The sequence below is a fragment of the Lepidochelys kempii genome, chromosome 1 (genome assembly GCF_965140285.1).
Source record: "Lepidochelys kempii isolate rLepKem1 chromosome 1, rLepKem1.hap1, whole genome shotgun sequence".
NCBI classification, from domain to species: domain Eukaryota; kingdom Metazoa; phylum Chordata; order Testudines; family Cheloniidae; genus Lepidochelys; species Lepidochelys kempii.
In genome coordinates, this window is record NC_136380.1 from 351,020,739 (window position 1) to 351,046,050 (window position 25,312).

Sequence of the window (25,312 nt, forward strand, 5' to 3'; positions counted from 1 at the left end):
AATGTAAAATAGTTATGGGTAAGGACAAAGTCGCAAAGTTCAGCCACCAGGTTAGCCGTGACATTATCGGGGATAGTGTTCTTGACGGCTTGTAGTCCATCTTTGTGTGGAATGTTGGTGTAGAGGGCTTCTACATCCATAGTGGCCAGGATGGTGTTATCAGGAAGATCACTGATGGATTGAAGTTTCCTCAGGAAGTCAGTGGTGTCTCGAAGATAGCTGGGAGTGCTGGTAGCGTAGAGCCTGAGGAGGGAGTCTACATAGCCAGACAATCCTGCTGTCAGGGTGCCAATGCCTGAGATGATGGGGCGCCCAGGATTTCCAGGTTTATGGATCTTGGGTAGTAGATAGAATATCCCAGGTCAGGGTTCCAGGGGTGTGTCTGTGCAGATTTGATCTTGTGCTTTTTCAGGAAGTTTCTTGAGCAAATGCTGTAGTTGCTTTTGGTAACTCAGTGGGATCATAGGGTAATGGCTTGTAGAAACTCGTGTTGGAGAGCTGAACTTTGCCACTTAACCATAATGTTCTTTTCTCTTGCCTTCCTGTTTTCTTTTTGTGTAGGGGTATGGATGAGTTCATGACTGCCTAAGATTATCACTTATTATTTGTATTGCGGTTCACCTGGGAACCCCAGTTATGGATCAGGGCCCACTGTACTAGGCCCTCTACAGACACAACACGGAGATAGTCCCTGCCACAAAGAGCTTATAATCGAAGTATAAAATGAGAGAGAATAGGTACAACAATGACAGGGGACCACAAGGAACCAGTGAGACAATACTAGTTAGTTGTCAACAGCTGTCTACCATCTCCATGCACAGACTAAAGATTCTGATTTCCTTATTTTTCACTTCCGATTCTTTTGAAACTAGCTTCTTCATTTTTCTCAACTCCCCGCATAGTTCATTCTTGGTATAATCCCTCCCATACAGATGTTGACCTTAGCTATACTCTATTCATGGCTATGTAATGTTTTTACTAAAGTTACCTCTTGCATCAACTTGTGCATTACTTAGGACTAACATTAGAGTAGCTTCTCTTGTTTGTAAAACTAACTATTCAAAAGAGCAATCATTTAAGGCAATGGTATCAAATTCCCAGCCTGCAGGCCAGATCTGGCCTTTTAATGCATTTATGTGGTCTGCATGACAAACTCAAATTCTAAAAAATCTGTTTGGGGGTTTGTTTTTAGTTTCGGTTCTATCCCTGGTTTTGAAAGATCATCTTCAACTGTGGAGTGAGTGTAACCAATACAGTGATGTCTTCCAGAGTCTGCAAACAGACAATGCCTGAAACAATTGCTGTGTGTGTCAACTTCCATCTCTCACTAAGGTGTTAATTCTAAAGCCTTATGACAACATGTTATGTCAACATTAACTATTTCATTGCTGATTATTTTAGCAGGTCAAATGGAAGAGAGAAGCCTATGGCGGGGGAACTGCAGAGGGAAGAAAGGAGGACACACAAAGACAGGGGAGGGGCAATAAGGAAGAAAGAGAAACAAGAGGCTTAGAAATAGTGGTGGTCATAAAAGATTGCATCTTTTCCCATTAAGTGATATTGAAAAAAACAAGGCATTTAAATAGTAATAATAATAATAACTAGAAGTTTAGTTATCCCCTACAGGCCATATACTGTCCTTGATCTTTGTATAAACCTACTGATATCAAAGAAAGATTCACCACGGAGAGAAGGGTAGCATGTTGTCTTACATTTGTAACCTAGCCCACAGACCATAATCAAATACAGAACTCTGCCCTCTCCACAGAATAAGCAGGAGACCCCTGTTAAAGGTAAGATAAGCACAAACTGTTTTTTAAAATGTGTCCCAACATTTGACTAGTTTATACAGATAGTTGAAGTCACTCATTAATTCAGTTGTATTCGTTCTGAGAGCTCTCAGCATTGTACAATCTTTCAAATTCCTGATTTAGAGACTGGTAGAGAAACTCTGCGAGTATATTTGTATTCTTATGACTTGGAATTTGTATCCCTCCAACTCCTCTTCACTCAGAAATTTCATCTTAGAAAATTCTATGGAATCTTTTATAGTACTACTCTCCCAGCTCTTTGACTCAATCTGTCAGTCTTATATAGTTTATACACAAGTACCCCCAGGATGTTGGCATTCTACCATGTTTCAGAAGTGCCTATAATATCAAGATCCTCTTCCATTTTCAAACATTCTAGTTCACCTATTTTTGTTAAGCTTCTCACACCAATAAATACAGTAGTGTCCCATCCATGGCTCTTGAGGCTTCAATTGTGTTAAGAAAATGTATAGTTAACTATGAATTTTTAATATTTTCCCTGAGCCGTGACCTGCCATTTTTGAATGTAAGTGTTTAGTCCAGTCATTATGGATAGAATGTAAAAGAGCTTAGCTTCCCCAGCAGCCACAACAGTGAGAGCCAGGAGAGCTCTAAGCAGATGCTCTCCATTCCCTGGTGAAGCTGCTCAGATCTCCCACTCACCACCTGCTTGCATCACCAGGGAAGGTGAGAAGTTCTGGCTGGGTTTACTGCCTGCTTACCTGCCAGACTACAAGCACCCCAGGAACAGCAAGGTAGTACTCGACTGGCTATGCCTGAACACAGAGCAATCCATAGAAAGGATGGCTCCCTCCCACATACAGCCATCAGAAGGGAAGAGAATAGGTACAGAACCATGCGATTCCCTCTCTTAGGCCAGGTTAGAACAGTTTACAAGAGCTGGGGAAAGCCAGTGTACAACTCATGCCAGCTAGTTCCGCAACCAATGCGCCACAGGATGCAGGGAAAGAGTTGTCTTTGCCAGCTCTATATTCACTTGGGACGTCTCTCTGCCAGAGGAATCCTCAGCTGGGGGGACCTAAGGGTATTTTCTGCTCTCTTCTCACAGGGACCACAAAAAGGGAAGAGACTATGCCCCTAAACAAGTAATGATTGCTGCTCTTAACCTTTCCTAAAGTAATACATATTCAAAAATTAGATAGTTGGTGGGGCTTCTGTTTGGGGACCCAAGACAGTATCCTGGCCTGAATCACGGGAAATCTTATTAGGCTCCCCCACTTATTAGTGACTTCCCCCAAAACATTACAAGTTTTCTATGCCAGCAGTCTGTTTCTCCGTTGGTTAAAACGGAGCCAATCCCTTCTGTTACAGGCTCTCCCTTCACTAAAAAGTTTCTTCGATGCCTAATAAGACTTCCCATGATTCAGGCCAGATACTGTCTTGGGTCCCCAAACAGAAGCCCCACCAACTATCTAACTTTTGAATATGAATCATCATATTCTACAACAATAAAGTACAGCAGTCACGAGGAAAAAATCCAACACACCAGAAACATGGAAAAACAGTCAACTTCAAGACAATTCTGCTCATATCCAATCTTCTGCCATTCTGATGCACCAGTGTTTATTATTAGGGATGTTTCAATGAAGACATGATCTTTACCTGCTTCTTTTCCAAATTCCAAAACTTATGTCAATTTGGCATGGTATCACAATCAGTTGCTACGTAAATTACAACAACATCACCACCAACTGCCACCACTAAGACAGCCAAAGTTGCCCTGATAGTTTGGGGTTTTTTTTTTTAAAATCACAAGAGTCACAACAAAAATGTTGGCAAAAAATCAGAGATTTTTATCCATTTTTTTCTATAACTCAGACAAACTACCCTAATAAGACCCCAGGTCTGCAAATGTTTACTCACATCCTTAACTTCAAGCACACACATAATTTATTACAGGACTGCAGCCTAAATATGCAACACAAATTTTCTCCCTTCTTGAGAGGGAAAAGGTTTCACTAAGGAAATAAGCTTCAGTTTCAACTTTTACTACATTAACAAAATGAATACAATATTTTCAAGATTATGAAGAATACCTCACAGCCTTTTAAATTTGTCTTAATTTCTCCTTTTTCACTTCCTAATTTTCTCTAGCTGCTAGAAAACAAGACCTTCAAACCAAGAAAGAAGCTTTCACTAGATTTGTCAAGAAATACAATCTTCCTGTAAGAAAGTTCCAAGGCTGAAATCACAAATGGACTTGCTACAATTCCCACCACAATTTCTATATAATCATAGAAGCAGTGTATCACTGTTATTTCACATGTACAATATGTACCAATGCCAATGGCTTCCCTAATTCAAATCTAGGCCATACAGATTCAAAGTCACTCATTCCTCCTAATCAAACTGACCATGGACTCCACATGACCTTGCCAACATGATCTCCTCTGCCAGTTTCAGTGTTTAGCCGACTGTTATGAATGACTCAAAAAAGGCTAGGCTGTAATATTCTCTCTCTCTCTCACTCTTCCTCACCGCCTTTTACAGAAGCCCAGAAAATCAAGTTTCAATGTCTCCATTACAAGAAGAAAGTGAAATTTAAACAAACTCTTTATACAACGAGACCCTGAAACTTAGAATTATTCACCCAAATCCTATATTAAAAGGATAAAGAAAGACCCAAAACTTCTGATAAAATAAGACCCAAAAAAAGGAATTTCATAATTAAAAGTACTTCGAATTTCTGAACCAGAAGGCTATTTTTAAAATAAAACAATAACAAAAACAATTTAGTAGCATGTAGTTAATTGTGGTTTGATGATTAAGAGTGAGTTTCAGTAATTAAAGAACTGATTTCTGTTCAAAGGGACAAATCTACAGGATGTAGTAAAGCAATATAGATCTTTTATTATGCACCCTCAATACGGGGGGGGGGGATACTTTGCCTTGAGAAGTTCTTCTGAAAGATGAAATCTAGGCTGTGAACTTGAGATAAGCAAAACTTGTGAAGGATCAAAGGAGCAGCGAATACAGCTACAAAGCCCCAGGAAAAAGCAGGATGGTGTGGCAGAAAGAATGCACAGGAGGAGGCATATTGTTGGGGCTGGGGATCAGGATCCTCAGGACTAGAGAAGGGGGAGGCAGAAAGAGATGTCTTTCAAAACACTAGGCCTCCCCAGCATCCACAGACTGGAACCCCTTCAGGGAAGGTAGGTGCCTTTCAGCTAGGGATGAAAGAAAAAATACTGTCAGATTCTGGGGACCTGGCAAGCAGACACATCTAGGGCTCAGAGTGTCACAGGGGGGCAGTTCGGGGGCCTGACACATCCAGGAAGAGTCAGTGGTGTTGCAAGTGGGAGGCAGACACTGCGCTGAGAAGATGTGGGGCGGGAGGGAGCAGCGGGCTGACAGATCCAGGGGATAGGAGGGGTCATGGGGGAGGTAACATATCCAGGTGGGCCAGGTGTGTCCCAGGGGGGTAGGTCAGGAGACTGACATATCTCGGGAGAATTTGGGGGAGGAGGGGTCACAGGTGTTGCAGGAAGGTAGGCTGCGGGATAGACATTCGGGGGGACTCAGGGGGCATACACATTGAGGGGAGCCTAGGAGTGTCACGGTGGGGCAGGCAGGGGGGCAGGCGAGCAGACACCTCCGGAGCTCAGGGTGTCACGGGGAGGCAAGCAGTGGGGCTGACGCACCCAGGGGGAGGGCAGGCACATCCAGGGGCACAGGATTATCCGAGGGGGGCTCAGACACATCTGGGGCGGGGGAGATCGGGGCGGCAGGCACATCCAAAAGGGGCAGACACCGTGGGCCGGACTCAGACACCTGGGGGAGGGGGGGCTCAAGACTCTCATTAGAAGCTGGGGGGGGGGGACAGCCACTGTGGGGGAGGGCTCATGATGGCTCAGACTCCGGGGGGGGGGGGACACAGACACCGTGGATGGGGGGGGGGCTCAGACAGCCCGGGGGAGGCTCACGAGGGGAGGCACAGCCCGGGGGGGCTCGGGGGGGGCAGGCACCGCCGGGGCGTCACGGGCGGGCACGTCGGGGCGCTCCGGGGCAGGCTCGCGGAGCCGCCCGCAGGGGCTCGGCCGCAGCGAGCCGGAGGCAGCACCAGCCGCGGGTCCTCACCTGCTCCGGGCCCGGCCTTCCCCGGCGGCGGCGGCGGGCCCGAGGCTCCGCTCCCGCTGCTCCCTGGGCTGCAGAGGCCGGCAAGGCCGCGGACATGGGCCACGTCCCCGGGCCTGGCAGCGACTCGCTCCCCGGCCGGGCTGCGCGGTCACGGAGCGCCGGGGCTGAGGGCTCGGCCACCGCAGGCTCGATCGCTCGCTCGCTCCAAAATGGCGGCGGGAGCGGCCTGCCCAGACTCGGGAAGGGGGCGGGGCGGAGGGGGGCGGGGGCGGGGCCTGCCGCAGGGACTGGGCCGGGCCCAGGGCGGCGCCGGAGTGAGCGCGGGGCACGTGAAGCCGGAGGGCTCCGCGCAGCCGCGAGGGGGGGGGTTGGGAAAGCTCAAGGAAGGGAGCATGGGAAGGTTCCATGGGCCGGGGGAGGGGGAGATTTTATGCGAAGGGGAAGGTTCCATTGGGCCTGGGAACGGGGGAAGGTTGCATGGGCGGGGGGGGGGGGGGGATTTTATGCGAAGGGGAGGGCCTGGGGCGGGGAAGGTTCCATTGGGCTGGGAACGGGGGAAGGTTCCATGGGAGGGGGAAGGTTCCATGGACCTGGGGAGGGGGGATGGGAAGGTTCCATGGGAGGGGGAAGGTTCCATGGACCTGGGGAGGGGGGATTGGAAGGTTCCATGGGAGGGGGAAGGTTCCGTGGCAGACAGGAATGGTGTTTGGTGGGGGATGGAACAGGGGGGTAGGAAGGATCTATGGAGGCGGGAATGGCATTGGGTGGGGGATGGAATGGGGGGGAAGGAAGGATCCATGGAGGTGGGAATGGCATTTGGTGAGGGGTGGAATGGGGGATGGGAAGGTTCCATGGCAGACAGGAATGGTGTTTGGCAAGGGATGGAATGGGGGGGTAGGAAAGATCAGTGGAGGTGGGAATGGCGTTTGGCGAGGGATGGAACTGCTACTTACTTTTGTACATTTGGTGAAGGTCCTTGTCAAAGGCTTTCTGAAAAGCCAATTACACTATATTGACTGAATCACCCTTATCCACATGCTTGTTGACACTCTCAGAACATCCTAATAAATGGGTGAGGCATCACTTCTCTTTACAAAAGCCATGTTGACTCTTCCCCAACATAACACGTTATCTGTGTGTCTGATCATTCTGTTCTTTACTGTAGTTTCTATCAATGTGCTGGGTACTGAAATTAGACTCACCAACCTATAATTGCCAGGATCTCCTCTGAAGACCCTTTTAAAAATCAGCTCAATTGCCATGTACGTTCTAACACTGTAGAAGAAAAGGATTAATTGAGATTTGAAAAATGTCACATTGGATCACTTCCCCTAGTCTCTGAGTGTGTCTTGTTGTCTCTTTGCCCTTTATATTTAGGCTCTCATCCTGCAAACACGAACAAACTTAATTTTCAACATTTGTGTAGTTTCATTGAAGTCAAAGTGGCTAGTCACATGTGTAAAGTTATTCACGTGTGAGTGTTTGCAAGTTTGGAGTCTACGGCCAGGTCTTCAATAGAAAAGATTTTCTGGTAACACTATACTGGCACCCAGCCCTAATGTAGACACAGCTTATATGGGCAAAAAAGTGCTTTTGCTAGTATAACTTATACACAGGACCCGTGTCTTTCACGGAGGTTGCAAAAGTCATGGATTCTGTGACTTTCCATGACCTCCGTGACTTCTACAGTGGCCAGTGTGGCTGACCCCAGGGCCACCTGCACACATGGCCCTAGGGACAGCCCTACCGGTTATTGCTGGAGCAGTTCTGCAGCCAGCTTCTTGGGCAGCCCCGCAGCCAGACGCACCGGCTGCTGCTGGAGTGGCCCAGGGGCCAGCTGCCCGAGAAGTGGCCAGTGCCGCTGGCCCCAGGGACCACCCAAGCAGCAGCGGGTGTGGCTGGCCCTGGGAACTGCCTGAGCAGTGGTCCCAGGGGTGGCGGGAACAGCCACTGTTCGCAGCCCCTGGCAGCTGGTGCTGCGGCCCCCCCAAGCAGCAAACCCCATCCCAAAGGAATCTCCCCAGCAGTGACCCCCTCCCCCAAGATTTAGTCAGGGCATTAAAGTATAAGTCATGGACAGGTCACAGGCCCTAAGCCTCCCTCCTCCCCGCAGCTGGAGGAGCCCCAACCGAACTGCACACCCACTCCAGCTGTCCTGGGACCACCAGCCAGCCTGCACCAGCTGGCCCACCTCAGCCCACCCACCCTACCCACCCCAAGCCCTGGGGCTCTGGCTGGCCCACCTCAGCCGTGCCAGCCTCCCTGACCCCAGGCCGCCAGCCAGCCCACCCCAGCTATGCCAGCTGCCCCAACCCCTGGGCTGCCAGCCGGTCTGAGCACTGGCCTGACTCCCGGGCCATCAGCCAGCCCGAGCCACCCAAGGCTGCTGACTGAGTCCCAAGCTCCAGGACACTGGCCTGAGCTGAGCCCCCGCCAGCTTCAGGGGAGGAGGGACTGAGGGCGGGGCCTTGGGGCAGAGTGTGGGTGGGGCCACAGCCTGGGTTATGGGAGGTTATGCTTTTCTTGACCTGCTGCTCACAAACCGGGAAGAATTAGTGGGGGAAGCAAAAGTGGATGGGAATCTGGGAGGCAGTGACCATGAGTTGGTTGAGTTTAGGATCCTGACACAGGGAAGAAAGGTAAGCAGCAGGATACGGACCCTGGACTTAGAATCATAGAATCATAGAATATCAGGGTTGGAAGGGACCCCAGAAGGTCATCTAGTCCAACCCCCTGCTCAAAGCAGGACCAATTCCCAGTTAAATCATCCCAGCCAGGGCTTTGTCAAGCCTGACCTTAAAAACCTCTAAGGAAGGAGATTCTACCACCTCCCTAGGTAACTCATTCCAGTGTTTCACCACCCTCTTAGTGAAAAAGTTTTTCCTAATATCCAATCTAAACCTCCCCCACTGCAACTTCAGGAAAGCAGACTTCGACTCCCTCAGTGAACGGATGGGTAGGATCCCCTGGGGGACTAACATGAAGGGGAAAGGAGTCCAGGAGAGCTGGCTGTATTTCAAGGAATCCCTGTTGAGGTTACAGGGACAAACCATCCCAATGTGTCGAAAGAATAGTAAATATGGCAGGTGACCAGCTTGGCTTAACGGTGAAATATTAGTGGATCTTAAGCATAAAAAAGAAGCTTACAAGAAGTGGAAGGTTGGACATATGACCAGGGAAGAGTATAAAAATATTGCTCGGGCATGTAGGAATGAAATTAGGAGGGCCAAATCGCACCTGGAGCTGCAGCTAGCGAGAGATGTTAAGAGTAACAAGAAGGGTTTCTTCAGGTATGTTGGCAACAAAAAGAAAGCCAAGGAAAGTGTGGGCCCCTTAATGAATGAGGGAGGCAACCTAGTGACAGAGGATGTGGAAAAAGCTAATGTACTCAATGCTTTTTTTGCCTCTGTCTTCACGAACAAGCTCAGCTCCCAGACTGCTGCGCTGGGCATCACAACATGGGGAAGAGATGGCCAGCCCTCTGTGGAGAAAGAGGTGGTTAGGGACTATTTAGAAAAGCTGGACGTGCACAAGTCCATGGGGCCGGACGAGTTGCATCCGAGAGTGCTAAAGGAACTGACGGCTGTGATTGCAGAGCCATTGGCCATTATCTTTGAAAACTCGTGGCGAACGGGGGAAGTCCCGGATGACTGGAAAAAGGCTAATGTAGTGCCAATCTTTAAAAAAGGGAAGAAGGAGGATCCTGGGAACTACAGGCCAGTCAGCCTCACTTCAGTCCCCGGAAAAATCATGGAGCAGGTCCTCAAAGAATCAATCCTGAAGCACTTACATGAGAGGAAAGTGATCAGGAACACTCAGCATGGATTCACCAAGGGAAGGTCATGCCTGACTAATCTAATCGCCTTCTATGATGAGTTTACTGGTTCTGTGGATGAAAGGAAAGCAGTGGATGTATTGTATCTTGACTTTAGCAAAGCTTTTGACACGGTCTCCCACAGTATTTTTGTCAGCAAGTTAAAGAAGTATGGGCTGGATGAATGCACTATAAGGTGGGTAGAAAGTTGGCTAGATTGTCGGGCTCAATGGGTAGTGATCAATGGCTCCATGTCTAGTTGGCAGCCAGTGTCAAGTGGAGTGCCCCAGGGGTCGGTCCTGGGGCCGGTTTTGTTCAATATCTTCATAAATGATCTGGAGGATGGTGTGGATTGCACTCTCAGCAAATTTGCGGATGATACGAAACTGGGAGGAGTGGTAGATACGCTGGAGGGCAGGGATAGGATACAGAGGGACCTAGACAAATTGGAGGATAGGGCCAAAAGAAATCTGATGAGGTTCAATAAGGATAAGTGCAGGACCCTGCACTTAGGACGGAAAAACCCAATGCACAGCTACAGACTAGGGACCGAATGGCTCAGCAGCAGTTCTGCGGAAAAGGACCTAGGGGTGACAGTGGACGAGAAGCTGGATATGAGTCAGCAGTGTGCCCTTGTTGCCAAGAAGGCCAGTGGCATTTTGGGATGTATAATTAGGGGCATAGCGAGCAGATCGAGGGACGTGATCGTCCCCCTCTATTCAAGATTGGTGAGGCCTCATCTGGAGTACTGTGTCCCGTTTTGGGCCCCACACTACAAGAAGGATGTGGAAAAATTGGAGAGAGTCCAGCGAAGGGCAACAAAAATGATTAGGGGTCTGGAACACATGACTTATGAGGAGAGTCTGAGGGAACTGGGATTGTTTAGTCTGCAGAAGAGAAGAATGAGGGGGGATTTGATAGCTGCTTTCAACTACCTGAGAGGTAGTTCCAGAGAGGATGGTTCTAGACTATTCTCAGTGGTGGAAGAGGACAGGACAAGGAGTAATGGTCTCAAGTTGCAGTGGGGGAGGTTTAGGTTGGATATTAGGAAAAACTTTTTCACTAAGAGGGTGGTGAAACACTGGAATGCGTTGCCTAGGGAGGTGGTGGAATCTCCTTCCTTAGAAGTTTTTAAGGTCAGGCTTGACAAAGCCTTGGCTGGGATGATTTAATTGGGGATGGGTCCTGCTTTTGAGCAGGGGGTTGGACTAGATGACCTCCTGAGGTCCCTTCCAACCCTGATATTCTATGATTCTATGATAGGTTTAGCCTCCCCTAGCCTATTATACCCACCACCCATGTGTTTAACACAGGAGAAATAATAATAATAAATACAATTAAGTTTCATTTTCTCCAGCAAGTAATTTCTTGTCTCTCAAATGATAACAATGTCGTTCTAATACGAAGTAGAAAGGTTTCCAAGGTGATACTTCTTATTGTGAAATATTTGTGGGGTATGTTGTGGGCAGTTACAGCTGTATCTTTTTAACCGAAAGTTCAGCGGACTAAACTGACCGTTCTCCATTGGTCTGGTTACACAAAACGAAAGGCTCCCATTCCAAATTACTGCAATGGAGTCTAACACTCCAGGAATATGATATGGAAATTGTGCATATAAAGGGAAAAGAGAGCATGGTGGCAGACACCCTGTCCAGGAAAGAGAGTTCTGACCTGCTGCCTCTGGGTCAGCCAGTGGCTAACCCTCCTGTAGCTTTGTAAGGGGGGAGGTGTGACTGAGTGCACCCCTGTATTCACACCCTACACACTATTGTAATAATCTTTGTACAAAGTATGTCTTGTGAGATATTTGAAAACTAATAACTCACTGCTGTGGGCTGCACCCCGGAATGTCACAAGCACAATAGTTCAACAAAGCCAGAGCTTTGGTTCTGGGTGAGGATAGGTCCTGTAACGCTCTTAAATTCTGCAGGACCTTAGGTGCAAAAATGTGGTCCCACACAATTTAGGAATTTCATAAGACTGAAACTCTGGACCTGTGGTACTTAGATGCTTCACAGGAACTGAACTCTTGGGAGGCCTAGCCCTCTAGAGTTTAGGAGCTTACCTTCACTGCAGGAAAGGAGCTCTTTGCATCTCTCTCCTGCAGAATTCCTAAATGCCACAGGCCCAGAACTCTTGAGAAGCTTAAGTCTGTTACATGGAAGCTCTGATGCTCATTTCCATATAAACCCCTCATCTTCTTATTTTCCTTTTACAAAAACCTGCAAAATTAAGTGTAAAAGCTCTATGTTAATACAATATTAAAGTGAAATGCTCAGGGGCTGAGCCTCAGAATTGTCAGAACCACTCAAAAGTCAGGAAATGTCAATGTTGAGAATTAATGTCAAATCCTACATCAGTTCTCATTGATGTGCATTCTGGTACCGTCTTTAACCATGAGATCACAAACTGTTTCTCAAACACCACAATATTACAATGAAATCTTTAATTTGTTGATTCCAGGATCTCAGATACACCTGCATCTAAGGTTGCAGAAAAAATTGTATCATGGGTACACTATTATCTGAGAAGTCCTGTAGTAAGCAACCACACAATTAATGACTCTGTTGTAATATATAAACGCAAGGCGCCAAGATAAGGTTCTTTATTCTTCATATTGTTGAGGTGTTAACCTGTTCAACCCAACCCACTGCATTAATATAATTGTAAGAAAATTGGATTAAATCACTATTCTGCAGAGGTCCACCATAAGGCCTATGTACCATTTAAGTCCCACTTAAAACCACAAAATAGCATTAACATGATGTTGGCCCCCTAGACAGGACTGAATTTCTCCCATGATAACTATATAGGATAAGTTATTGAGGAAGAAAAATGAAGCATAGATTAAAAGGGACTTTAAGAAAATTAAAATCCCTGTTTATTTCTAGAGAAAAGGCTTGAGGGGCCTGATGAAAAATATTAAAGTGGAGTCAACATGAACCAAAAATACCAGCAAATTTAGCCAGACTGCTTTTTCCCCATCTTTTAAAATGCCTTCTGCTCTTATTATCAAAGAAACTCATACAGCTGTAGCCACCACACATATATCTGGGCTGCTGTTCACCAAAAATATTACTGTGAATAAGAATGGCAATGATAGTTCTAATAACATCTGAGATGCATACAAACAATAGATAGCCATAATTAATATAGAAATACACACTGTCACTTCAAACAGGATCAATAATAGGCATGAGGCCAGCACAGATCCTGGGTGATCTCCAGTTGTCTCCCTTGGCAGTTACAGCTTCTAAGACTCAGGCCTGCTCTACACTACAAAGTTAGGTTGACATATGCTGCGTTAGGTCGAGTTAATAATGTATGTGTCTACACTACTGAGTCCCTTCCGCCAACCTAAAGGACTTGTAAAGTCGACTTCCGTACTCCACCTCCACGAGAGGCTCAGTGGGACTGTGGGACATGTAGACACTGCACTGTGTAATTAGAATGAATTGGCCTCCAGGAGATGTCCCACAGTGCTCCATTGTGACCGCTCTGGAGAGCACTTTAAACTTCACTGCAGTTCAGCCAGCTACACAGGAAACAGCCGCCCTCCTGTTAAAGCCCCAGGAACTTTTGAATTTTCATTTCCTGTTTGTTTGGCATGGAGAGCAGCTTGTCAGCACAGCTGACCATGGATGCTCAAGGCCGCAAATGTGCTCGAGCATGGAGCACACAGGAGGTAGTGGATCTGATTGCTGTGTGGGGAGAAGAGTCTGTGCAGGCAAAGCTCTGAACCAGCAGAAGAAATGCTGACATCTATGCCAAAATCGCGCAGGGCATGGGGGAGAAGGGCTGCCTACACCAGGGACACACAACAGGGCCGTGTGAAAATAAAGGAGCTTCGGCAAGCGAACCAGAAGACAAGGGAGGCAAACAGTCACTCTGGTTCTGAGCCACAGACATGCCATTTCTATGAGGAGATGCATGCGATTCTAGACGCCAACCCCACCACTACCCCAAAACGCTCTGTGGATACTTCCCAGGAGCCCTGGGCGACTTTGGGCAACAATGAAGAGGACACAGTTGAAGAAGAGGGGGAGGAGGAGAATGCGAGGCAAGCAAGCAGAAGATCCATTCTCCCCGACAGCCAATAACTTTTTTAAACTCTGGAGCCCAACCCCTCACAGGACCAATTGTCCGCAGAGCATAATGCCTGGGAACACACCTCTGGTGAGTCCATATTTTCATTCAAACTGGAGGGGTTACCCGCTATTATTTTTAATGTTGAATCTGAATTAAAGAATTGGGATAGTAGTTGGTGGCGGCCACTCCAGCTACGCAGAGGGTGCTCTCTAGAAAAGACTGTTTATGTGCCTGGGGATGACCCGGGAATCCTCCCTTGAGATCTCTAGGAAGGTTTCATGGAGGTAACTCTGCAAGCCTTTGCAGAAGGTTTCTGGGAAGAGCTGCCTTATTTCGTCCACCACGGTAGGACACTTTCCCACGCCACTCCAGCATTAACTCTGCTGGCATCATTACAGCACACAGCATTGCAGCATCAGGACCAGGTCTGTACCCAGTGGATTGCAGCATCTGCTCCCTTTCCGCCTCTGTGAGCCTCAGGAGAGTGATCTCACATAGGGTCACCTAGGAGAAATGGGGGAAGTTTTAAATGCTAGCCCTTAAACCGCAAACAATTCAACAAGTAACTCACCCCGTTTGGTGAATTCTGGGTCACACAGCCACAATTTCCCAAGCGTGCCCTGGTTGTGGTTGGAAGGGATCAGCCTGTATTGCAGCCAGCATTTTAAAAAGTGGGGGGCCGTGCTTCCTGTTTGTCTCCCTTCCACCCCAACCCGGTTCCGCTTTTCCAACAATCAGACTATTTGTGGGGCTTTATGCTCGTGCCTGTCCTCAAGCACCATCCAGGTTGCTATGGGAAAGGGGGCTTTTCTGAGCTTGGAACCACAGAGCCCAGGGATGTCTTCACAAAATCTGCAGCACAAGACCTCTCGTCAATGCCTCGTGGCCTTATTCACTATGGCTGGAGTAGCAAACCGACTCTTGCAGTAGCCAGCGGCTGTGATTACGTTGTGGCTTGCAGGGAAGTGCATTGAGGCATGTTTCTTTTATAAAAAGAATTAACCTTGCACCAGAAACAATGTATGCACTGTCAATGCTACCCTTGAGCTTTGCATTCTTTGTAGATGAAACCTTGTCCATAGGTGCATCCTCCATGCCGGGACAGAGGCTTTCCCAGATTAGAAGGTGGAAAAAGAAAACTCGGGAGGACATGTCCAATGAGTTAGCGCTCACCTCAGAGAGTGACAAAATGGAGCTCAGCACAGGATTGCACAGTCCAACAGCCTGCACAAGGACACTGAGGACAGGAGAGTATGCAGGGAACATGAGCGTGACATGCAGGACAAGATGGTGCAGATTATGAGGGAGCAAACAGATATGTTGGTGTATCTGGTTGAGGTTCAAGAAAGGCAGCAGGACACTAGAGGCCCACTGCAGCAGCCTATGCTGAACCTGCTGCTGTCGTCGCCAAGTTTCACATCCTCCTCTCCCAGAAATCCTAGACTGCAGGGACGGGGGGAAGTCTGGTATCCCTTATACTCAACTCCAGGGGAGGGTACAAGGACCAGAAGGCACCCATTCCCACAACTTTGATTGTTACTGCAGTGCAATTGTAAGCAAACTGTCCTTGTTTCATCCCCCTCCCCAAGTGTTATCAGCCCCTTAGCCCCAGATTATCTTACTTTTCTTTGCTGTCTCTCAGTATTTGTGAGCATAATAAAAATTAATGGATTGAGGAGAAAAGACTCAGGAAGAAAGGGGGGAATGGGAACAGGGAATGGGGGTGGGGGAACTGGAATCATGTTTTGCTAAGGGGGGGAATGAGAACAGGGACACAGGTAAGGCTCTGTGGTGTCAGAGCTGGGAAGGGGGACACTAAGGAAGGAAACTGAAATCATTGCTTGCTGGAAGTTCACCCCAATAAACATCAAATTGTTTGCACCTTTGAACTTTGTGTATTGTTGCTCTCTGTTCGTGTGAGAAGGACCAGGGAAGTGAGCGGGTGAAGGAATAAGTCCCCAAATAGATAGCTCTGTGGAAGCTTGCAATACCAGACTGCTACTGGTCAGTGGGGAATCAATTTGGAGTGGGTAAATCTACAGCGGAGTCTGCTGTGATCCAAGTTGCCAGGGCCATGAATAGACTTCTGCTAAGAAAGATAGTGACTCTAGGAAATGTGCAGGACATAGTGAATGGTTTTGCTGCGATGGGGTTCCCTAACTGTGGTGGGGGGATAGACAGAATGCACATCCCTATCTTGGCACCAGACGATGTTGCCAAAGAGTACATAAACTGCAAGGGGTACTTCTCAATGGTGTTGCAAGCACTGGTGGATAACAGGGGCTGTTTCATCGATATCAACATGGGATGGTCGGGAAAGGTGCATGACGCCTGCATCTTTAGGAACTCCGGTCTGTTCAGAAAGCTGCAAGCAGGAACTTTCTTTCCAGACTGCAAAATAACCATTGGTGATGTTGAAATGCCAATCGTGATCCTGGGAGACCCAGCCTACCCGTTGCTCCCATGGCTCATGAAGCCATACACAGGCAGCCTGGACAGCAGTAAGGAGTGGTTCAATCATAGGTTGAGAAAGTGCAGAATGGTGGTGGACTGTGCCTTTGGATGTTTAAAAGCCTGTTCGTATAGTTTGCTTACTAGGTTAGACCTGAGTGAAAGCAATATTCCCATTGTTGTTGCTGTGTGTGGTGTGCTCCATAATATCTGTGAAACAAAGGGAGAAAAGTTTCTGGCGGGGTGGGGGTGGAGGCAGATCACCTGGCAGCCAATTTTGAGCAGCCAGACACCAGGGCAATAAAAAAAGCACATTGAGCTTTAAAAACTAGTTTAATCAGTGAACCACAGTAATGTGACACTTTATGTGTGTTGTTCCTTACCAAGGTATTCCCTTCATTGCATGTACTCCCCTGTAAACTACACCCCCTACAGTGTGCTGAATGAATAAAGAGCCTTTTCTCCTCAATCCATTAATTTTTATTATGCTCACCAATTCTGAGAGACAGCAAAGAAAATTTCTTCCAGATTGACTGCAGACTATATAGTAAAACTTGAGTTCTGCTTAGCTATACCTTAACCAATCATTTTCCTGAAATTTAACTAACCAATCCTAACATATTGTAACATGATTACATAACCAATTATATCCCACCACCTTAATTAGTTTACACCCAGCAAAATTAATTGTACAGCAGACAGGAACAATCACAGAACCAGTCAGAGATGATACAGACAGACAATAGGGAAATGGGAACTACAGTGATAGAACATCACAGAAATGAGGATTTCACATCCCAGCTATGGATAAGTGAGTTCTTGCCAGACAGGATGCTATCAAACTAAGTTTCCTTTTACATCTCCTAGGCACTTCCCTTTCTCTGGAGGTGACAGGCATTATCAGGACAGGATTGTATTCCTAACAGCCCAATAGCACCTGATTTTAATGTGACTAGTTTGGAATGTGAGGAGGTGACCGTTTGCTTCCCAGCTTATGGCTGCCTCTGCTGCTTAGCCAAAGAACAGGGCCTCAGACTGTCACAGTAAGGGAAGGCCCTTACACCGGCAGACAGTGATTTTGATTCTTTATTTTATACCTCTAGAACTAGCTAAGTGATAAGAACACACCTAAATTCTTAGCGTATAGGCCTTTACAGACAGGCCTGACTATCTATATCCTAACACTATCGCCACTCACTTCTCAACTGTCAGAGCAGCTCTCATTTAGGTATGGCTGCGCTTCACAGCTGGGGAAAGCTCTTCACACAGTTCCATGAAATTGGCCTTATGCATTCGAAAGTTCTGCAGCCACCGCTCATCATCCCATAGCTGCATAACTGTGTAGTCCCACCAGCCAGTGCTTGTTTCCCGAGCCCAGAAGTGGCGCTCCACTGTGTCAAGGTGATGCATGACTGTCGCCAGGATCTGCAAATTGCTCCGCTCCATGGCTTCCAGCGGGGCTGCTTGCATGGCAACACATTGTTCTGCCTGGTGGCTCCTGCTTCAGCTGAGCAAATTCTGCAGGATAAGATGCAAAGTGTTTGTAATGCTCACAACAACAGTGTACAGCTGAGAGTGTCCATGCTTGCCATGAGGCGTTGCAAGCCCAACCCAACATTCCACTCGTCTCCATGCACTGTGGGATAGCTACCCACAGTGCAATGCTCCATGAGTCAATGCAAGCCCTCCTAGTGAGGATGCGCTCCACCGACACAATGTGCATAGTGGGGACATCCAGAATTGACTTGCTTAAATCGGAGGCTCAATGTCGACTTAAATAAGATCGACCTAATTTTGTAGTGTAGACATACCCTCAGATTACAGGGCAGACAAATAGCCAAGCTCAGATTTAAAGCCTAATGATGGACACACAGGTACCAGGGAAAGGACACCAAATTTCTTCTGTATTGGTAAAGGGATTTCTCTCTATCTGGACAGATAAAATAAACTAGTTATTTAATGTTTTTAATACAGTTTCTAGTCAATGGGCCAGGTTCTGCTCCGGGTTACAATGGTGTAAATCTGGAGTAACTCCGCTGTCTCCAAATTTACACTTTCAGCTTTTCATGCAGGGGATATGTCAGTTTATTAACACAAAATCAAATCTTTTTCTTCTAGCCTTACTACCATCTATGTGGGGTTGGCTTTTTGATTTCTTCTTCCCCATTCCAGTTGATCTAGAAGCAGTTCCTCAGAAACTCCACCACTAAGCAAATCCTTTTGTATGACTTCCATCCATCTAGTTTTGGGTTTTCCAACCCTTCTCTTATACTTCTAAGGCCTTGTCTACTCTACGCAGTTTTGTCGACAAAAGTCAGCTTTCGTTGACAAACAGTGGAGGAGTACACACTGAAATGCTCCTCTCGCCGGTAACTCCCCTGCTATGTTGACATCATAAAACCACTTTGACGAACGGCGTAGAGCTTTTTCCAACGTAGTTAGAGTGACGCAGCGTCAGTGTAGACATTGCGCTTGCTTATGTTGCCCTTACTGACCTCCAGGAGGTACCCCACAATGCCCACCCTAACCACTCGGTTCAGCACTGTGAACTCCGCTACCCTGAAGGTACACAGGTATTCACCCCTCCTCCATTTAAAGACCCAGGAGTTTTGAAATTCCTCTTTCTGTTTGCTCAGTGTGCATAGTTCACACAGCATCTCGGCTGACCATGCTGGGTTTCCGCAGCAGACGTTCTCCCGCATGGAGCACACCAGAGCTGTTGGATCTGCTGAGTCCATGGGGAGAGGAGGCTGTGCAGTCGCAGCCTCATTCCAGCCACAGGAACTTTGATACCTATGGCATGCAGGAGAATGGGTATGAAAGGGACATGCAGCCGTGCCGTGCCAATAGCAAGGAGCTGAGGCAGGCCTACCAGAAGGCAACGGAGGCCAGCCATCACTCCAGTGTGGCACCAAAGACACGCTGCTTCTACAAGAAGCTGCATGCCATCCTTGGCAGCGACACCACCCCCACTGCTAAGAGCCCCATGGATACTTCAGGCGGACTGGAGGCAGCGGTCAGCAGATTCAACCCCAGTGACGAAGTGGTGAACAAGGAAGTGGAGCTGGAGGACAGTATGGAGCAAATGGCAAGGTCGTCCAGTGGTTTGGCGAGTCAGGACTCTTTTCCACTCTGGAGGGGTCTAGCCAGCCCCAGCACTCTGACTCTGGTGCAGAGGATGCAGGAGAGGTGAGCTCCAGCAAGTGCTCATTTTGCTTTGATACTCCATGGTGACAGCAGAGTGCACTCTCGTGTACTCTTTTATATGGCAGAGGAGGGATAAGGGACAGACATTAACAACAGAGCCTATGCAGCTATGCAGCTATGCAGCGAGTCCATGGTGGAAAAGTTTGTTAATGTACACAGGGATGTCCCTGGAATCCTCCACAGTGATCCCTAGGAAACTTTCCTCTAGGTATTCTGCAATCCTCTGCCAAAAGTTCCTTGGTAGAGCTGCCTTATTTCTCCCCCCACTGTAGGAGACTTTGCCAGGCCACCTGGCAATTATTTCTGCAGGGACCAGAGTGGCACACAGATGAGCAGCATACAGAGCTGGTCTGAAGGGGTATGCATGCAGGAGATGCACCCTTGAATTCTGGGTTACCCTCAGGAATGAGATATCGGGTTTGATTATTCTAACATGTGGAAAAGGGTGCCAATATTCAGAATAGTCTTCCTAGCCACTTGTAGGGACCCCCTTTGCGAACCACCTTTATACCTTCTTGCCTGTTCACCCTTGCCACCTCTCTTCCCCACAAACTTACCATATTTGGGACTCATGCCAACCTGTATGCTAGCCCAGCGACAGTGAGAAAGAGGTGTGTGTAACTTCTGTGATTCACAACTGTGAATGCACTCATAACACTGTCTCTGTTCATTGTTTCTTTGGCTTCTGTAGATGTGCCCTTGAGGACCCACTCCTCCAGCAGAGCGCCTCCGTCAGATAAGGCGGTGAATCAGGAGGAGTAAGGAAGATATGTTTCATGAAGTGCTGCAGTACAGATGCAGCACAGTGAAACAAGAGCATGGAAGGAGACAATTAATGAAAGACTGAGGCTGGATAACCTGGAAAGGACTTGGGGGAAGGAGTGGAGGGCCAGACAGAGATGATTAAGTCCCTCATTACCCTGCAATCTGAGCACACCCGTGCACGACTCACCCTGCATGCACTACAGAACTCTGGCCCATGCCCTCTCCAAACTCCACCACTGCAGTCCTCGCGAGTTCCCAGTCCCTCACAGAACCCTGTGCACTCCACACCTAGGGTCCAGTTTCCCAGTGAAAGCTGAAGTTACACACAGCTGTGAAAGCCCTAACCACGAGACTGTACCTCATTGTCATGTCATCTGTTTGACCAAAAATTTGTGTTTTGTCCTTTTACTAAACTTGAGTCTTTGAAATAAAGAGATTCTTTATTTGCAACATACATACATCAGTTAGTGCTACATTGAAACACAGTGGCTATAGGTAGGACTATTTGCTCACTGCAATTAATGGTGTAATTTAAGGCAGCAAGTAATCACTGCCTGGTCAAATGCCTCACATAAGGACACATTACTGGAAATCATTGTCAAAATACTCCTTCAAAGCCTCCCTGATTGGAATAGCTTCCTACTGCACCCCTCTAATTGTCCTTGTATCTGGTTGCTCAAAATCAGCCAACCAAATGTTTCCTCCTTCACTTTGCAAATATTATGTACAGTACAGCAGGCTGCAATGACCATTGGAATATTTTCCTCACTGAGGCGTAACCGGCCAAAAAGACAGCACCAGCGAGCTTTTAATCAGGCAAAGGCCCATTCAGTGGTGTAGTGTTTTGTTTTGATTTTTTTTTTGAAGCATTCAATGGTGTAGTTGGGTGGCTGCCCCACTCCTGGAGAACGGGTTAAAAGCAGCCCTGGAGAGGGCTGCAGCTGGGAAAAAGTGTGAAAGCAGCTGAGGGAGTAGCTGACCACAGGTGTGGCCAGCTCAATCAGGGCCCAACTGGCCGTGATAAGAGGGCTGGGGGGGCCAAAAGCTGAGGGTAGTCTCTCTCCAACCCTGGAGGGAGAGGGCCTAGCTACTGGAGAGCAAGGTATCTGAAGCAAGCAGTGCTAGGGAAAAGGGCAAGAGGAGCTAGGAAGCTCTAGCCTGGTAACTCACTAGGCTGAGGCCTTGTTAAAGGCCCAAAAAGGTACTGGGGCAGCCCAGACTTAGATAGAGGCAGCAGGTCCTAACCCCTTACCAATCATGAGTGGCCTTTACAGACTGCAGTCTGCCCCAGTGAGAGCAGGCTAGATGATGACTGGCAGTAGCCACTGAGGCAAGGTGGGGATAGAGGGTTGGGGGCTCCCTTGGGAGGGGAGACCCAAAGTGTGGGAGTACTGCTGGGGCAGAACCCTGAGGTAAAGGGGCACCAGGGTCTGGGAGGGACATGGGGCCTGAGGCTGGTGAGACACTGGCCAGCAGAGGGTGCTCTGTATGCTGGAGTTGAGCTAATTCCCAGGATGACCAGCAGGAGGTGCTGCATTGGTGAGTCTTTGACCCTGCTACAAATGGTCATTCAGCACCTGCTGAGCCTGTTGTTGAAGTGCTCCTTCCCACTCTCTAGGTTTCCAGTGTAAGGTTTCACGAGCCATGGAAGCAAGAGGTAGGCGGGGCCTCCAAGGATCACTATAGGCATTTGCACATCCTCTGTTGGAAGGATGGAATTAGAAAAGGGGCAACTAAAATGTTTAAGGGTTTGGAACGGGTCCCATATGAGGAGAGATTAAAGAGGCTAGGACTTTTCAGCTTGGGAAAGAGGACTCTAAGGGGGGATAGGATAGAAGTCTATAAAATCATGAGTGGAGTGGAGGAAGTGAATGAGGAAAAGTTATTTACTTGTTCCCATAATATAAGAACTAGGGGCCACCCAATGAAATTAATGGGCAGCAGGTTTAAAACAAATAAAAGGAAGTTCTTCTTCACTCAGCGCACAGTCAACCTGTGGAACTCCTTGCCTGAGGAGGTTGTGAAGCCTAGGACTATAACAGGGTTTATAAGAGAACTGGATAAATTCATGGAGGTTAAGTGCATTAACGGCTATTGGCCAGGATGGGTAAGGACAGTGGCGTAGCTAGGCGGGGAGTGGGGTAGCAGCTGCTCCCCCACTGAGCACAAGTGGCGCCTTCTCAATGTCTTGGCGCCTTTTAAGTTTTCCCCTGTTGAGGGAACAGGGGGAGCGAGCCAAAAAAGAGGCGCCACCCGCTGTGGCGCTTTCACTCACCGCGTGGCGCTGCGGGCCTTCGGAGGCGGCCGGCCCCTGGTGGCGGGACCCTCCGTGCCGAAGACACCCGGAGCGAGTGAGGGCTGGCCGCCGGAGCGCTGCCGGGTGAGTAAAAGCGCTGCAGCGGGTGGTGCGTGGTTTTTTTTTGTTTTGTTTTGGTTTTTTGGGCTCGCTCCCCCTGTTCCCTCCACCTGGCTACGCGGCTGGGTAAGGAACGGTGTCCCTAGCCTCTGTTTGTCAGAGGGTGGAGAGGGATGGCAGGAGAGTGATCACTAGATCATTACCTGTTAAGTTCCCTCCCTCTGGGGCACCTGGCATTGGCCACTGTCGGTAGACAGGATACTGGGCTGGATGGACCTTTGGTCTGACCCACTGTGGCCATTCTTAATCTTCTGGTCTGGAAAGGAAGTCCCAGCCTGCCGTTTTCTATACTGGACTGCATCATGCACCTTCCCTGACAACCCTGCCCTGATGTCAGTGACATGGCCCTGGCGATCCACCAGCACCTGCAAGACCATGGAGAAATAGTCTTTTCTGTTGTTGCACTCCATCACAGGATGGTTAGGGGCCAACAGTGGGATATGTGTTTCATCTATCGCCCCACTGCAATTAGGGAATCCCATTGGAATCCCGATCAATTGTTTCCTGCACATTCCTGTGTCCTTCACAGCAGGAGATGATTAATGGCCCTGCACACTTACATGACTGCAACCTCCATGGTGGACTTTCCAACCCCAGAGTGATTTGCGATTGATCGATAGCAGTCTGGAGTTGCCAGCTTCCACACAGTGATCTCCACTTGCTCTTCCACAGTGAGGGCAGCTTTCATTCTGCTGTCCTTGCACTGCAGTGCTGGGGTGAGCTATGCACACAGTTCCATGAAGATGGGTTTGTGCATCCAAAAGTTCTGCAGTTACTGCTTGTCATCCCATACATGCATCACAATATGATCCCGCCACACAGTGCTTGTTTCCTTAGCCTAATATCAACAGTCCACCCTGGCAAGCGGCTCTGTGAATGCCAGCAGCAATCTTGAATTATTTGTTTGGCAGACACCAAGACAGGCATCACCGATTCACACTCTGTTTCGCAGCTCACGAAATACTGCAGGACCAGCTGCATTGTGTTCATAAAGCTCATCACCAGGCTGGTCAGCAGCTCGGAATCCATGCTATCAAGAAGAGGTGGTGAGCACACAGTTTACAAGGGTAATTGAAAAATGGCACAAAACAAGTAGGAAGCTCATGGAGTGATGGGATAGAAAGAATTTCATCATGGGATGGTGAGCATGTCCCCATGATGCACCACGATCCATTCTTTGAACTCCCAGAGGCAGAGGGTGACAAAGGATGGTGAGTTACACAGCGGGATAACTATCAATGATGCAATGCTCTCTCTGTCAAAGCAAGAACAAACACCGGGGATGCACTCTGCTGACACAAGGAGCGTTGTGCACAACCAATGTTATTAAAGCAACTTATGTCAAAGATCATAAGTTGACTTAGGTCATGTTTACACTACTGAGTTAAGTATAATGTCCTGTTTCCTCTTGTCACATGCTCAAACCATCAAAGCCTGGATTACCTCAACTTTTCTATAATTGGTACCACCTTTCCCATGATTTGTTCATGCCAAACATAGTTCATCCTTGTATCTCCAAGCATTCATTTTAATTTCAACCATATTAAAGATCTGCTTCATCTCTTTCTCAGTCCCTCACCAGTCACAGTCATACAAAAGTGCAGGCCCCATTGCAAGATAAAATGACTATTATTTATACCACAGTAGCGCCTAGAAGCCACAGCCCCACTCTGTACTAAGAACTGTACAAAGACAGTGTCTACCCCATAGAATTTATATTATTTTTAAAAACCTAAAAATGTCTACTAATACCTTAGATTACTAAGATGAAAGAATAAAAAATATCTAATTTACTCTTCATCATTCATTCCTTGAACACTTTGCATGAAATTCACCCCAGGCACTGGGTCCCACAAGGCCTATGCACCACTTAAATTTCACTTAAACCTTTAAGTGATATATAGAGACTAGTGCAAGTTATGTATTTTACTTCACTTAGTGGAAATAGGCTAGCCATTTTCTGTGCATAGTCAGTTTCAGGCTTTTCTTCTCATGCACTAACACATGCTGCATGCAGAGATTCAGGAATAGGCTTAGTGGAAAAGAGGATATATTGTGAGATACCAGGTTTATTATTTGGATGCTGACAGGTGACTATTTCGATCTTCAGACTCCCTCCTTAACTGCCATCCACTGAAGAGTGGCTAGAACAGCAGCTGGGTGGAGGGAAGATGCTACCAGCTGTTATGTCTGTGGTGAAATTGATCTTAATTCACAGGATCTCTAGCACTACACCAACTCTTGAGTGCTGAAGTCTCTTTTATTAGCATGTTTGAGAATCTTCCCTGAAATGATCTTTTCCAAATTATTTTCAATTTAACTAGGAATGTTAGGTGGTTTCTTGTTTCTGGATTTTTTTTTATTAAATGTGAGGCAACCACCCAGAGTACAGAAGAGGCAAGTGCCGTGAAAGCCTCCGACGCTTAGTTTTGCCACCCCCCCCCCCAATTTAACAGCAGGCCTGCAGAGCTGTTCCAGTCCTGGATTCCCCACGCCATTCTGCCGTTTCATATTAAGTCTGAGCAGAGCTGCACGTTTGAAGCCTGTTGTTCCGGCCCCGGGCCCCCCGCCCCCGGGTCGGTGGATGCCTTTGTAAGTTGGTCCTGTGGAGCAATAAGAGGTGCTGCTGTCGCAAGGCAGCTCCGCGGCATTGTTCAGGCA

At 47.8% G+C, this 25,312-nt stretch overlaps 1 protein-coding gene across 9 annotated transcripts in view; it reads right to left on the reverse strand.

Moving 5' to 3' along the window:
* Window positions 1-6,141, reverse strand: part of PPP6R2 (protein phosphatase 6 regulatory subunit 2) — a 176,589-nt gene extending 170,448 nt beyond the window's left edge. For 8 of the 9 annotated variants that reach the window (XM_078851216.1, XM_078851214.1, XM_078851213.1 and 5 more), the window contains exon 1: window positions 5,910-6,141. The gene's annotated coding sequence lies outside the window, so the exon portion shown is untranslated. Of the gene's footprint in view, window positions 1-4,720; window positions 5,000-5,909 lie in introns of all 9 variants that reach the window. The other variant, XM_073329004.2, reaches the window with a different exon arrangement.
* Window positions 6,142-25,312: the final 19,171 nt, after the last annotated feature.